This window comes from Papio anubis, chromosome 19, assembly GCF_008728515.1.
Source record: "Papio anubis isolate 15944 chromosome 19, Panubis1.0, whole genome shotgun sequence".
NCBI classification, from domain to species: Eukaryota; Metazoa; Chordata; class Mammalia; order Primates; family Cercopithecidae; genus Papio; species Papio anubis.
In genome coordinates, this window is record NC_044994.1 from 54,501,644 (window position 1) to 54,514,488 (window position 12,845).

At 43.0% G+C, this 12,845-nt stretch overlaps 1 protein-coding gene across 9 annotated transcripts in view; it reads right to left on the bottom strand.

Moving 5' to 3' along the window:
- The window catches only part of RNF152 (ring finger protein 152), an 85,294-nt gene that overhangs the window by 56,877 nt on the left and 15,572 nt on the right, over positions 1-12,845 (bottom strand). The window contains exons 3-4 of one of the 9 annotated variants that reach the window (XR_001897422.2): positions 12,580-12,638; positions 11,882-12,152 (exon numbers count right to left, since the gene is read on the bottom strand). The exons of 4 other annotated variants lie outside the window; for them this stretch is intronic. The gene's annotated coding sequence lies outside the window, so the exon portion shown is untranslated. Of the gene's footprint in view, positions 1-2,229; positions 2,756-7,679; positions 9,218-11,881; positions 12,639-12,845 lie in introns of those variants that run through there. 4 more of the 9 variants (XM_031658886.1, XM_031658884.1, XM_009192837.3 and 1 more) reach the window with 4 other exon arrangements.

Below are 12,845 nucleotides of genomic sequence, written 5' to 3' on the forward strand. Positions count from 1 at the left end.
AAGGAAACTCACTTTAAGTTGAAGGCCAATATTCCCATGAAAGCTGTCCCAATCCCCAAAGAAACCTACAAAAAAAATCTGCTTAAAACCGTTTTTTAAAATGCCTATTTTCTTTTAGTCTGCAAGGAAGGCTAGTCAGCTGAGTGTCGATTACATATCTCCCTGTTAGAACAATCAGGCACTAGAGTTACCCTGTTGTCCAACAGATGATATAAGGCTTCCTAAATGTTACCAAGCCCTGGTTATTCTGCCTCCTAAAATTTCTCTCAGGTCTGTTCCTCGCACTGCCTGGGTTCACTCTTATGGCTGAGTGGAGGAACAGGCAGGAATATTCCTGGCCACATACTCCCACCTCCAAGGGAATCTGGTGGTGGCACAGGGCCCCACCCCCTCTGGTAACCACTGCCCAGATCATCACAAAGCCCTGCAAACTAGGTTCTCCCTGCCTCCCATCTCTCCCCAATGCCAACCATCCAACCTACTGCTTCTAGAGAGCAAGTTGGGCCCAGGCAGCCCCATGGACGGCTACTCTCCACCAGGTGCCTTATACATGGGGATTCCTTTATCCTCAGGACAACTTGAGGAAGTCACCTTCATTGTCTTCTTATTATAGACCAGGAGCTGGCAGCAAAGATGTTCAAATAGTCCCCCAAGCTATAGAGTGAGGATCTGCGAGGCCAAGATTCACACCCATACTCTCGGCCTGCATTTCTGTGCTTTGAGCCACCTGATCATGCCATCCCATGGCTCCTTAGTACCAAGAGGGAGGCCACACACCCCAGCAGGGTCTCCGCATCCTTTGGTGACTTGGCTATGTTACCAGCCTCATCTGACCCCTGCCCTCCATCTGCCCTCTATCTCCATCAGTTACTTGCACATGGTGTTCCCTGTGCTCCTCCGTGTCTCCTCTCCCTGCTATGTGCTCCTACAGTGCCACGTTCATCCCTTCATCAACCGTTCACTACTTCCTCCCAACATTGGCGGTGACACTGGGGGTATGACCTCAAAGCAGCGGCTCTGGCTTTCCCCTAGTTGCCCGCTGTCCCCACCACTGAGCAGCATGTGACAAGACGGCCCATACCTTTGGCACCAAGGAATGCATTAAGGCAAATCATCAGTGAAACTTTAAAAAGCAAAACAACACAAAAAAACAGACTTAGGGGCTTGTCCCAAAATGACTGTCAGATCCCTTATAAGCAGGGGTGGAGGGATGGGAAGGGGCTTATGTGGCCTTATTAACACTGCACATCAGGAATATTTTTTCTCACCAAACATCAAACATTGCAATCAACAGAGGGGAGAACACCTAGAATCTCACCAGCTGAAGTAGGAAGAAAGCCTGTGGCAGAGCAAGAGGTGGGAACTCAGAGTTACCCATGCATGACAAATATAAAGAGATTGGGGACTGGGCGCTGTGACTCACACCTGTAATCCCAACACTTTGGGAGGTGGGTGGATTACTTGAGATCAGGAGTTCAAGACTAACCTGGCCAACATGGCGAGACCCAATCTCTACTAAAAATACAAAAAAGTAGTTGGTATGGTGGCATCCTCCTGCAGTCCCAGCTACTCAGGAGGCTGAGGCAGGAGAATCACTTGAACCCGGGAGGCAGAGGTTGCAGTGAGCGCAGATTGCGCCATTGCACTCCAGCCTGAGTGACAGAGCGAGACGCCCTCTCAAAAAAAAAAAAAAAAAAAAGATGACAAACTGAATTGTTAGCTCGGCCTGGTTTTCATAGCTGTTTCCTGGGAGGAGGGGGAGCAGGGTCAAAGAGATATTTGAAAGGAGTTTGGTTGTTCTGCTTTTTATTTTTTTAATTTTAAGGAGGGAGAGCACCCACTATTGATGAAACTGTATGGCAACCCCCAACCCAGGGTGAACCATATGTAAACCAGGCTGAACTCTCCACATCGCTGGCCTCACCATCCTGGGATCCATTTCTGACTATAAACTCAGCATCAGATAAACCTAGATATTACCAGCAATGCAGCAGGAAAAATAAAAATAACAACTGGATTCACAGTAATCATTTAAAATGTAAAATACTGCTCCTAAATCCTATAAAATGGCCACGAACGTCCAGAGCACACTAATTCTATAAGGAACCCCCACTGTACTATAAAAATACACAAAACACACATAAAAATACAACTTTACTATTATGTAAATTTAACCTTAAATGAATATGCTAGCTAACACAAAAAATATATTAAATCAATTTTGCTCACCTTCTTAGAACTTAACGAGCCTCCTAGGGGCAATTCAGATACCCCAGCTCCTCACTTACAAAGCTGTCCGAGGAGATTCACGGTAATGTGGGCAGCTGGGCTTTTCCTGGCTCCTCTCCCCATTTTCCTCGCAGCCAGCACAGGCATTCAGAACATGCTGCCCACTGTAGAGGTTGGCCTTTAGGGGTTGCTGTAAACCTACAGCACATATCTGTGTTATGTTTCAGGGATGTTTAAAAGCATGTTAAAAATTTGTCCCAATATTTCTCTTTTCCTCCCAGCTTATTCCAAGTCTCAAGAGCCGCTACACTGCTCAGTATCAGTTCAGAGACCACAGGACAGAGATAAACGCAGCCCAGCCACCCCTCAGCTGATCCTGCAGGGCACTGGGAAGCCACCAAGGTCATTAGAATAAGTACAGGCTTTAGGCCGGGTGCAGTGGCTCACGCACGTAATCCCAGCACTTTGGGAGGCCAAGACGGGTAGATTACCCAAAAGTTTGAGACCAACCTGGCCAACGTGGTGAAACCCCATCTCTACTAAAAATAAAAAAAAATAGCCGGGCGTTGTGGCAGGCGCCTGTAATCCCAGCTACTCAGGAGGCTGAGGCAGGAGAATCGCATGAACCCGGGAGGCGGAGGTTGCAGTGAGTCGAGATCGCGTCATTGCACTCCAGCCTGGGCAACAAAAGCAAGACTCCGTCTCAAAAAAAAAACAGTACAGGTTTTAGAAGGAACTTCAAAGTAAATGAATGTCCAGGAAATGAATGAAAAGCATAAATCAGTAGTGTGCCTTGTAGTTATGTGGCGGAAAGACAGAGCAGTGGAGCGTGTAGTCAAGTCAGGAGCAGGCATTACAAAGCAACAGTGCGAAAAGACCAGCGGCATCCACACATCTTCATAGATGACTTAAAACCGAATGGACAATAAATTGCCCATACTTGAGGTGCTTAGGGTTCCCAGTTTCATGGTTAGAGTAACTAAAAAGCATTCACCATTTGTAAGAACACACATTTTTCATAAGCATTTGAGGTTATCAGAAAAGATTCTGAGAACATTCTAACATCTCAGAGGTAATCTCATTTGTTATATAAAATTTCCTAAGTTCACCGTGTCTCTTTAAGTAGGATGAGCTATAAGGAAAGCCCAGTCTTAATCATTTCACTGACCACAAAACCCTAATTAGTAAAATCCAAAGAAATAGGGAATGTCTATCCTCAAATTTCAACTGCTAACTCCACAAAATCACCGGTGGGGTCAAAAGTTGTCAGAGGCCTTCTTCCAGTCATATTTCCAAGCAACTCAAGTGTTCAAAAAAACTGGTCTCCAAGATTCATCTTTTAGGATACATAAAAACAACCCCTACTTCCAAATAAATGTGGGCCCTGGAGGTATTGTCTCCTGCACCTGAAAAGAGATTCTGTTACTGAAAAAGAACTAAATGTGGAATGCCCTGTCACCTCACCACAGACGGCACTAAAGGTGAACACCCAGAGACCCACTTGACAAAGGAACACAAACTTTTGTGTTATTTCCATTTGTTTGGGTTTACTTTACACTCACACCTTCAATAAAGGATGCAGCAAAGTTTGGCATCAAGAACTTAGCTGATCCTGCAGGGTGCCGGGAAGACACCACAGATCATTAGAATAAGTACAGGTTTTAGAAGGAACTTCAAAATAAATGAATGTCCAGTAAATGAATGAAAAGGAAAACTCATATAATTGAGTGGACACACACACATTCACACACACACATGCACACATATCCACACACCTGGAAGCTTATCTTCATAAACTCAGACAAGCCACTTACCCACCAACTTCCTCAGCTTTCATGCGTCCATGAACTTGGCACAACAATGATGTAAAGGAAAATCAAAGTTTATAAGCAAATGTACCTTGAACAGGAAACCATGAGAGAAACAGTGTCACTAGGATTTGCTAGAAGCATTTGTATTTCTTGATAGAGGCTTTTACCTTGGGCTTGTTGACTCTGATTTCTATCCATGAAGGAAAAGACAGGCAAGTCACCATATAACTTGTTATACCATAAAAAAAGTATTTCCATTTCTTCTACACCTCACACTCTCTTGGAAAGAAATAATTTGAAAACTTGGAAATATTACGTTCCTGCACCCACATCAGGTATCATGAATACCCTGCTTTTAGGATTACAAAGAAGCTGTGTTGGGGTGGGGGTGTGGAAAACACAGCAGGGAGCTTTTGGTGGTCAAATCCCATTGCAGCTGTGACGTGGCCTCCGCACTCCAAAGAGAAACAGGCTCTCCTGATCCCAGCCTATGAGGGTGGGATTGATTACTGTAAATACGCACAGGCTTGGAAATCTTCATGTCTGATGCATTTCCTGTCCTCATCTCCCACATGGTATTTTCTTACTTCTGGACTCTCCCCTGCTCTGGTTTTCTTCCACCCCAGGAAGAAAGGGGAGACCATGCCTGTCACATTACCCGCTAGCTTGCTGTCCCTCCAGAGAAGACTTCAAATCCCTGCCGACTCTGTGGTTCCAAAGCCTGCTATGCCGTTTCCCTCTTGGCCAAGCATGAACTCTGAAAGCTGCCCCCTGTAGGTTTTCCATCAGGGCATTCTTCCTCTCCTTTTTTAGGATGCAGGAAGAAGGGGAGTTCTTTCAAGGTTAACCAAGAAAGAAAAACGATCAAGGTCCTATTTTCCTACTATGGTTTATGGACCTCCCTTCTTTGGGCCCAACAAGAAAGGAAGCTAAACCCACACAAGGAGCCAGGTCCAGTTCAGGCAAAAGAGTCCAGGGGAAACTGAGCATCCCTGTTTCTCTCTGTCCCCCTACCTCCTTCTCGACCTCCGATGCCCACCTGACTCCTAACCCATCGCACACATCACACCCATGATTCCAGCCCCAAATCGGTTCAGCCCAGCTGTCTAGATAATGGGCCACTTTAGTCTTTTCCACATTCCCTCGATCAGACATCCCCAACCCCATCCTGATAATGGCATCCCAAGGCCCTGCACCTGCTTCCCAGAGAGGCTATTAGAATTTACTAGAAGCATTTGTATTTTCTGTTAGAGGCTATTACCTTAGGCTTCGATTGAAATCATTGGCTACTACAACCTCTCGGAAGTGTGTGCGTGTTACCTCCACAAGGACACTGTCAGTTTAGGATAGGACTCACAGACAGTGAACCGCCCCCCATCCCACCCTCAAAAAAAAAAAAAACAGAAGGGAATTGATTCACACTGAATTGTCCACCTATCAGCTTCTGGACTCAGACACATCATTTCATTCCTCTGGGCCTGCCTCTGGATTCCCACCTTAGACTACTGTTCTGAGAATTAGGTAACACATATACAATACTGAAAACAGCACCAGATACCTTGCAAGTGCTCCACCACATCAATAACCAGGATTCATCATCTCCATGACCTCTAGAGATAGGTACTGCTGGTCTCACCTTAAACCAGAACACAGAGGCTCAGCAAGGCTGAGTAATTTACTTAGGATCACAGGGCTGAAAATAAACAGAAGGGTTATTGCCCTCAGCTGACCAAATGAACAAAATTCATGCTGTTTTCACCACATCATTGAGAAATGAATCTCTAACGGTAAAACCAGGCTACTCTGCAGGTTGTGGGATTGTATCCCGATGCCAAACCTTCAGAAGGTAAGACTGGGCTTCGGAGCATGAACAGCCTGGCTTGTTCTGGCAGGGACAATTCATGGTCCACCTCGGAGCTGCAGAGCCCTTGGTCTATCGAATTACCTCTTTTAGTCTCAGGTTTTCCAACTATAAAATAAGAGCAATTTACTTGGGAGGTAGTAAGCCTCTGACAGCTACATATCTTCATGGCAACAACTAAAACCTCTTGTGAGGGAGCCTCCAAGAAAGGATCCTATATTAAAGGCAGCATATGGGTCAGTTCTCACATTGCTATAAAGAAATACTTCAGACTGGGTAATTTATAAAGAAAAGAGGCTTAATTGGCTCACGGTTCCGCAGGCTGTCCAGGAAGCATGATGCTGGCATCTGCTCGGCTCTGGGTAGGCCTCAGGAAACTTACAAACACGGTGGAAGGCAAAGTGGGAATAGGCATCTTACATGGCAGGACCAAGGGCGGGGGAGGTGCTATAACTTTTAAACAACCAGGTCTCGTGAGAACTCTATCAGGAGAACAGCACCAAAAGGATAATGCTAAACCATCATGAAGGTTCCACCCCCATGATCCAATCACCTTTCACCAGGCCCCATCTCCAACACTTCATAGAGCAACAAGCTAGAGACTAACAAACTTCATAGAGCAACAAGCTAGAGACTAACAATGCTTGTTTAAAAATTTTACTATCAGAGCCAAAACTATTGCTAACAACCTTGAAAATGTCTGGTTAAAAATTCCAAATTAACTCCTCGCAGTCCAATTTTTAATCACCAAAGTATTCCTGAAACCACCCCCTGCTCCCAATCCCCCATTTTCATGATACATTATAAACCCAAAGTTAGGTCTCTTTCCCTTCTGGCTTGCCCTACATTTGAAAAGCATTTGCTATTCTACTGTAGTGGACTTCCCTCAAAATAACCTCATTATTCTCTTCTTCCACAACTATGTCATTGATATAATTACTACTATCATGATTTTCACAGCTATTTGTTGTGCTATAATTTCCTGATGAATTTCTGGTATAGAAACAAAATAGCCACAATAAGATATTACAACTCTATTATTACTATAGCACACCATGACTGAAATTAAAACTCTTAAAATTTGTAACATTTCATTTTTAATACCATGCTCATTTTTGTAGTGAGCAAATAATTACTCTAAAGATGTTTATTATTAGTTTATTTTGTTTCTGATAATAGCTTCCTTTTGTTGGTACTTTTCAATAACTTACAGCAAAGTTTTGAAAGATTAACATATTTTAATGGACTACAACATATCAATGCTTCTACTTACCAGATTTGGGGTTCTGTTCTGGTTCTGCCACTTGCTAACACAATCTTGAGCAAGCTACTGAAGTTCACTGTGCTTTCTGTCTGCCCATCAAAAAATACAGGGCAAAGACAGAACCTACTCCTAAATTATTATGAGAATGAAATTGGGTAACTTCTGCAAAGTTTCACAAAATGCTTAAAACTTAGTTATTGCCAAGTATATTAGTAATTTTTTAACTTACACAAGTACAAATATCAGAAATATTTAATATTTAAAATTGTACTTAAAATTTTGCAGTCTCCTTTCTTTTTCTTGCTTGTTTTTTGAGATGGAGTTTCGCTCTTGTTGCCCAGGCTGGGGTGCAATGGCGTCTCGACTCACCGCAACCTCCGCCTCCTGGGTTCAAGCGATTCTCCTGCCTCAGCCTCCCAAGTAGCTGGGATTACAGGCATGTCACCACGCCTGGCTAATTTTTGTATTTCTAGTAGAGACAGGGTTTCACCACATTGGTCAGGCTGGTCTTGAACTTCTGACCTCAGGTGATCCACCCACTCGGCCGCCCAAAGTGCTGGGATTACAGGTGTGAGCCACCACGCCCAGCCTCAGTCTCCATTCTTAAACACGGGCAGGCCTCACATCTTACAGCAGTGGGGTTACCACCACCATTTGTTTCTTCTGCTGCTGACATAGTAAACTCTAATTATTGAAAAGTCTGTTATGAACATCCGTTTACCTGACATATTTTCTGAGGAAATAAAACTTCTTTCCCCACGACCCAAGGGAAGTGGACTTGTTTTCCGAGAAAATGGAACGGTCCAAGCCCAGGGTAACAGATCTCAGCTAATCGGAACTAATTACTGCGAGTTTGTTGAGGCTGATGGAGATGAAATTTTATTAGTAAACAAATCTCATAAAAGGAACAGTAAACCCCTTGCATCCTCTAAAGTATTTTCCTAATCTATCTTAATAAGCATAGTTTCATTCTGCTTATTCATGATCATTCTTCATACCATAATAAGTGTACTTTGTCTAATTAATTTAATTTTAGAAATATAAAAACTAATTTTATACTTTACTACTGTTTTACTTGTTTGGGCTTGAGTGTACTTCAGTTCCTGAAAAGCTACTCTGACATCTTAGGTAAAACCAAAGGCAAAATGACATAATAATTTCCCCTAATATTACTTCCTTGCTGCGGCAGTTTAACAGTGCATGAACAGACCAAAGAGAAGAATCCATCAAGGTAGTCAGTGTCTTTCGAAGAGCAGACAAATATAAACCTAGACATTGGTGATAGCCAACATATTGTATTTCTGATTACAGACACAGGATTTAGCTACCAAAGTGTAGTTAGCATGCACAGAGTGGAAAGAACGTTTCTTGATGAAAGAGTCCTCAATCAACCAACCAGGACCACCGAAGAAATCATATTCAAAAAAGTGTGGGACTATTTTAAAAAGCATTAGATCACCACAGTCCTTAAGAAGGCAGAACTAGTGAGAGACATAACAGTTCTCATGGTTACTTTAAGGCCTTTTTAGGGTTTGCTGAAGCTGGTGGTATATAGGCTGAGTGGCAAGAGATGGTGAGGTATATCGGGGTTTATCGATTATAGAACAGGCGCCTCTAGAAGGATATAAAGCACCGCCAAGTAGGTGTAAGCTGTTGCTTGTAGTTCTCTGGTGAATAGTTTTGTTAATTTAACTACTTGGGTTTAGGGCTAAGCATAGTGGGGTATCTAATCCCAGTCTGGTTCTTAGCTCTTGTGTTTTCAGGATAAAAAGTCACTTCCACAGTATATTTTATTTCAGCTGGGCTTTTTTACAACTTAGATGAAGTTTAGCTTTATTGGGTACAGACCTTAAACACTCTTTATGCTGACCTGGTGAAAAAAATAAGTAAGATTCTTGAGATGCAAAGATGACTAAGATAAGTCCAGCCCTCAAAGACCCACCTGCATCACTGGCCAGCACCTGGCCATCCCCAGTGACATGCCATGGTCTGCAAGATGTTGGAGGCAGCAAAGGCCATTTCCAGTCGGAATCAGGGATTCAGAGATGGGATCTGAACAGGGTATTGAAGGAAGAGTTAGGGTTTGAATAGAAGGATAGAGGAAGAAAGGGAAGGCAGGCATTCTAAATGAGGCAACAACTTGGGTAACATTTGGAGACTAATGAGTTAACCAATTTGTATGAGAAGAGATCTGCCAACCAGATTCCCAATATTCCAGACAGGGTCCTATATGGAACAGTCCTTAAGCACAGTCTGTAAAATATTTTCAGTATTTTAAATCCAGTTGAAATCATAACCAATTTGGGAATAATAAATATAAGTTAAGCTACATCTTAACTTTAAATAAGACATATAATTTAATTGTCAGTGCATGCAAGTGTCCTCTGTTCCAGAAAACACATTTTTCTTCTTCGTTCCTTCAATCCTTCAGACCTATGCCTTTACATGGTCAGCTGTTTAGAGGGCTTCTCTCCCTGATGGCAAGGTGTTTAAGCCTCATTCATAATGACCATTTGGGCGTGGATTACCCACAAAGGTACAGCTCTGACCTGTCCGCTCAATGCTGTTTCTAAAGCAAACTCTTAATTTTTCCCAAATCTGTTTTTTTCCCTGCAATTTTATATTTGTTACCATTATTCACCCAATACCTCAGATTTGAAAACCTGTGTATGTCTCACCACTCATTCAGTTAATCTCCAAACAACTATTAGTTCTGTCTCTGAAACGTCTCTTGCATTCACTCACACTCCCATTCTTGCCACCCTCTCCAGGGGTTCAGGTCTTCACTACATCTCTGGACCTCCCCCACCCACCTCCATGGTCTCCCCACCTTTGTCCCTTCCTGCTCCAATCCATATTGATGACTGCCTGATTAAGCTTCTAAAAACACAGCTTTATGACCACATCCTCCTCCAGTCCCCAAACCATCAATGGCTTCCTGGCAAATAAATCCCTAAGTCCCCCTCCCACCAACCTTTCCAATCCTTTTTCATACTATTCCTACTCTCATACTCCCATACTCCCAGCCCCAGTCATAAAGCATGACTCACTGTCTGGAAGACAGGAGTCACCTATCCCCATGCTGTCACCAATGCCATTCCTCACTGCCATGTGTCCAGACAATTACTATCTACCCTTCACAGGCATTGTCAAATACTACATCTTTTGTGAAAGCATTCTGAATCCTCCGAATTCCACTACCATTTCATTCCCATACCACCTGACATTTGCATACCTTTGTACACATGTTCTTACTCCTGCTGGGTAACCTCCTAAAGGAGCATCTTGGTATAAAAATAACCAAATCAACATGCTAATGAACTACTTTCTGACATGGAAGCAGTATGCCAAGAGTTAGGAAAGATACAAGGGCATCAGCTGACAATGAAGTTGAGAAAGTACACTCAGCCCACACAAAAATTAAGCAATAATATGAACAACTCTTTTTAAGCATCATATACAGATGTTAGCTGAAGTCATGCAAATACAAGAGATCTCAGAGAAAGCACATCTCCTTAACAGAAAAGACAAGGCTGAGGCAGCACACTGCAGTGGCTTACAGCATCAATGCTGGAGACATCCTGCATGGGTTCTAATCCCAGCTCTGGCTTTTACTTGCTTTGTGACCTCAGGCAAGTCATTTAAGCTCTCTGTGCTTCAATTTCCTCACCCATATGATAGAGATATTAATAGTACTGTCTACTCTCCCCCTTAGGATTGCTGTGAGGAGTATGCACGTACTGTAGCAAAACCCTTAGAGCCTAGCACATGATTCATGGCATAAGTGTCAGTCTTATGCTAATTATTGTGCAAACGCTTTATATGGCGGAACAAAACACTAGACTCAGACATCTGGAAGTTAAGACGCCTAGCAGGATATTTACTAGAAAAAGGGACCTGACCATTGTATCCTCAAGCCAGATCTGCTATATTTCCTAGAGACAGGGATTTTGACTGACAGGTATGGTGAAACTCAGTTGGGGTTGCTCTTTGTACAAAGGATTGAATCCTGTGCAAATAGAGCAGGCACACAGACCACTGAACCAAACACAGAGCTTCCAGCCACCGAAAGACTCATCCACAAATAGCCATTGTCTCCCACAAACAACTCGGCTGTTGTCATCCAGATGGGCACCAAATGAAACCATTTGACTTACGTATTTTGGTCAGGGGTTCTGCGTAGACACAATGACAAATACAATTGATTGCGGCAGAATAAATTTAGAATGGTGCACTGAATTTAGTCTGATAAGCAAGTTCTTGGGTTCAGCATTTTACAGGACACTAATCCATGGCATTCAGCTGGACTAAGCATATAAGAGTCCATTCCAAAGACTGTCATATCATACAGTGATGTATTTATTAATGGTGTGGGAAACAGCTGTGACTGCAGGGTAACCACATCTGTCACTGTTCCCAAAAAAAAAGTTAAAATGCATTATACATAAATTGCCGCAAATATCTCAACTTGAACTTGTGTTGCAGATACATATACATACACAGTGAAATGAAAACTGCCAGTACACTTGAGGTTTTATTACTTTCTACTAAAAGTATTTACAGCTCAAAGCTGCTTGTTAATCACACATCAACATTATTAGAGTGGTAGGAATAACGAATTTTATCATCATCTCATTTTCTGATAAAATATAGAAATTATAATCATTATAGCAATAAGGCTGATGCTGCACAAGGAAAAAACAAAATCTGTCCCACTTTTTAGTTTGGAATCTTTATTTTTATTCACTGGCATGGCTGCTTCAGCAAGGTCCCTTCATCCCAAATGTCAGGGAAGGTCAGACAGTAGACTGCCGAAATGAACACCCCCAAATCTGAGTGGCCAAATGCAGTAATGGTTTAGTCTCTTCTTCACAGTGTATTCCAATGACACTTGGCAACGGAGGATCTGCTCCACAAGGTCTCTGAGGAACCCAGGTTCCTTCTGTCATATCCTAGGACTTCAGACTTCTCCCCTGGACCCTGGAAACTGACCAGCAGATTAGAAAGAAATGAGGGTAGAAAAGGTTTCCCACTCTGAACTGTCTCTCATTTCCATACACATCCCATTGGTGAGAACCAGTCACATGGCCCCACCTAGGTATAGAAAGTGGTATAGTACAGTGATTGTCAACTAGGGGCAATTTTGTCCCCTAGGGGACATCTGGCAATGTCTGGAGACATCTTTGATTGAACTGGGACAACTGACACCTAGTGAGTAGAATCCAGGGATGCTACTAAACATCCCACACTGCACAGGACGGTCTTCCCACAATAAAGAATTATCCAGCCCCAGAGGTCAAAATGCTGAGATTCTGGTGAGCATCTAGCCAGCCTCTGCCACAGTCACAGGTCCATCCTCAGGTCTAACATCATCGTCCACTAACACACACCCTAAGCAATCCCAACAAACTCACGTGTTAATCATTTGTCTGTTCCTTTGCTTGTTCGAGCCTCCATTCATTCATCCAAACTCCTGAACAAGACAAGATTTCTGTCTTAGTCTGTTTGTGCTGCTATAACAAAATACTTGTGATTGGGTGATTTGTAAATAATAAATATTTATTTCTCACAGTTCTGGAAGCTGAGAAATCCAAGATCATGGCACCTGTGGATTCAGTGTCTAGTGAGAGGCCTCTGTTTCTAAGACGACACTCTATTGTTGTGTCCTCATGTGGCAGAA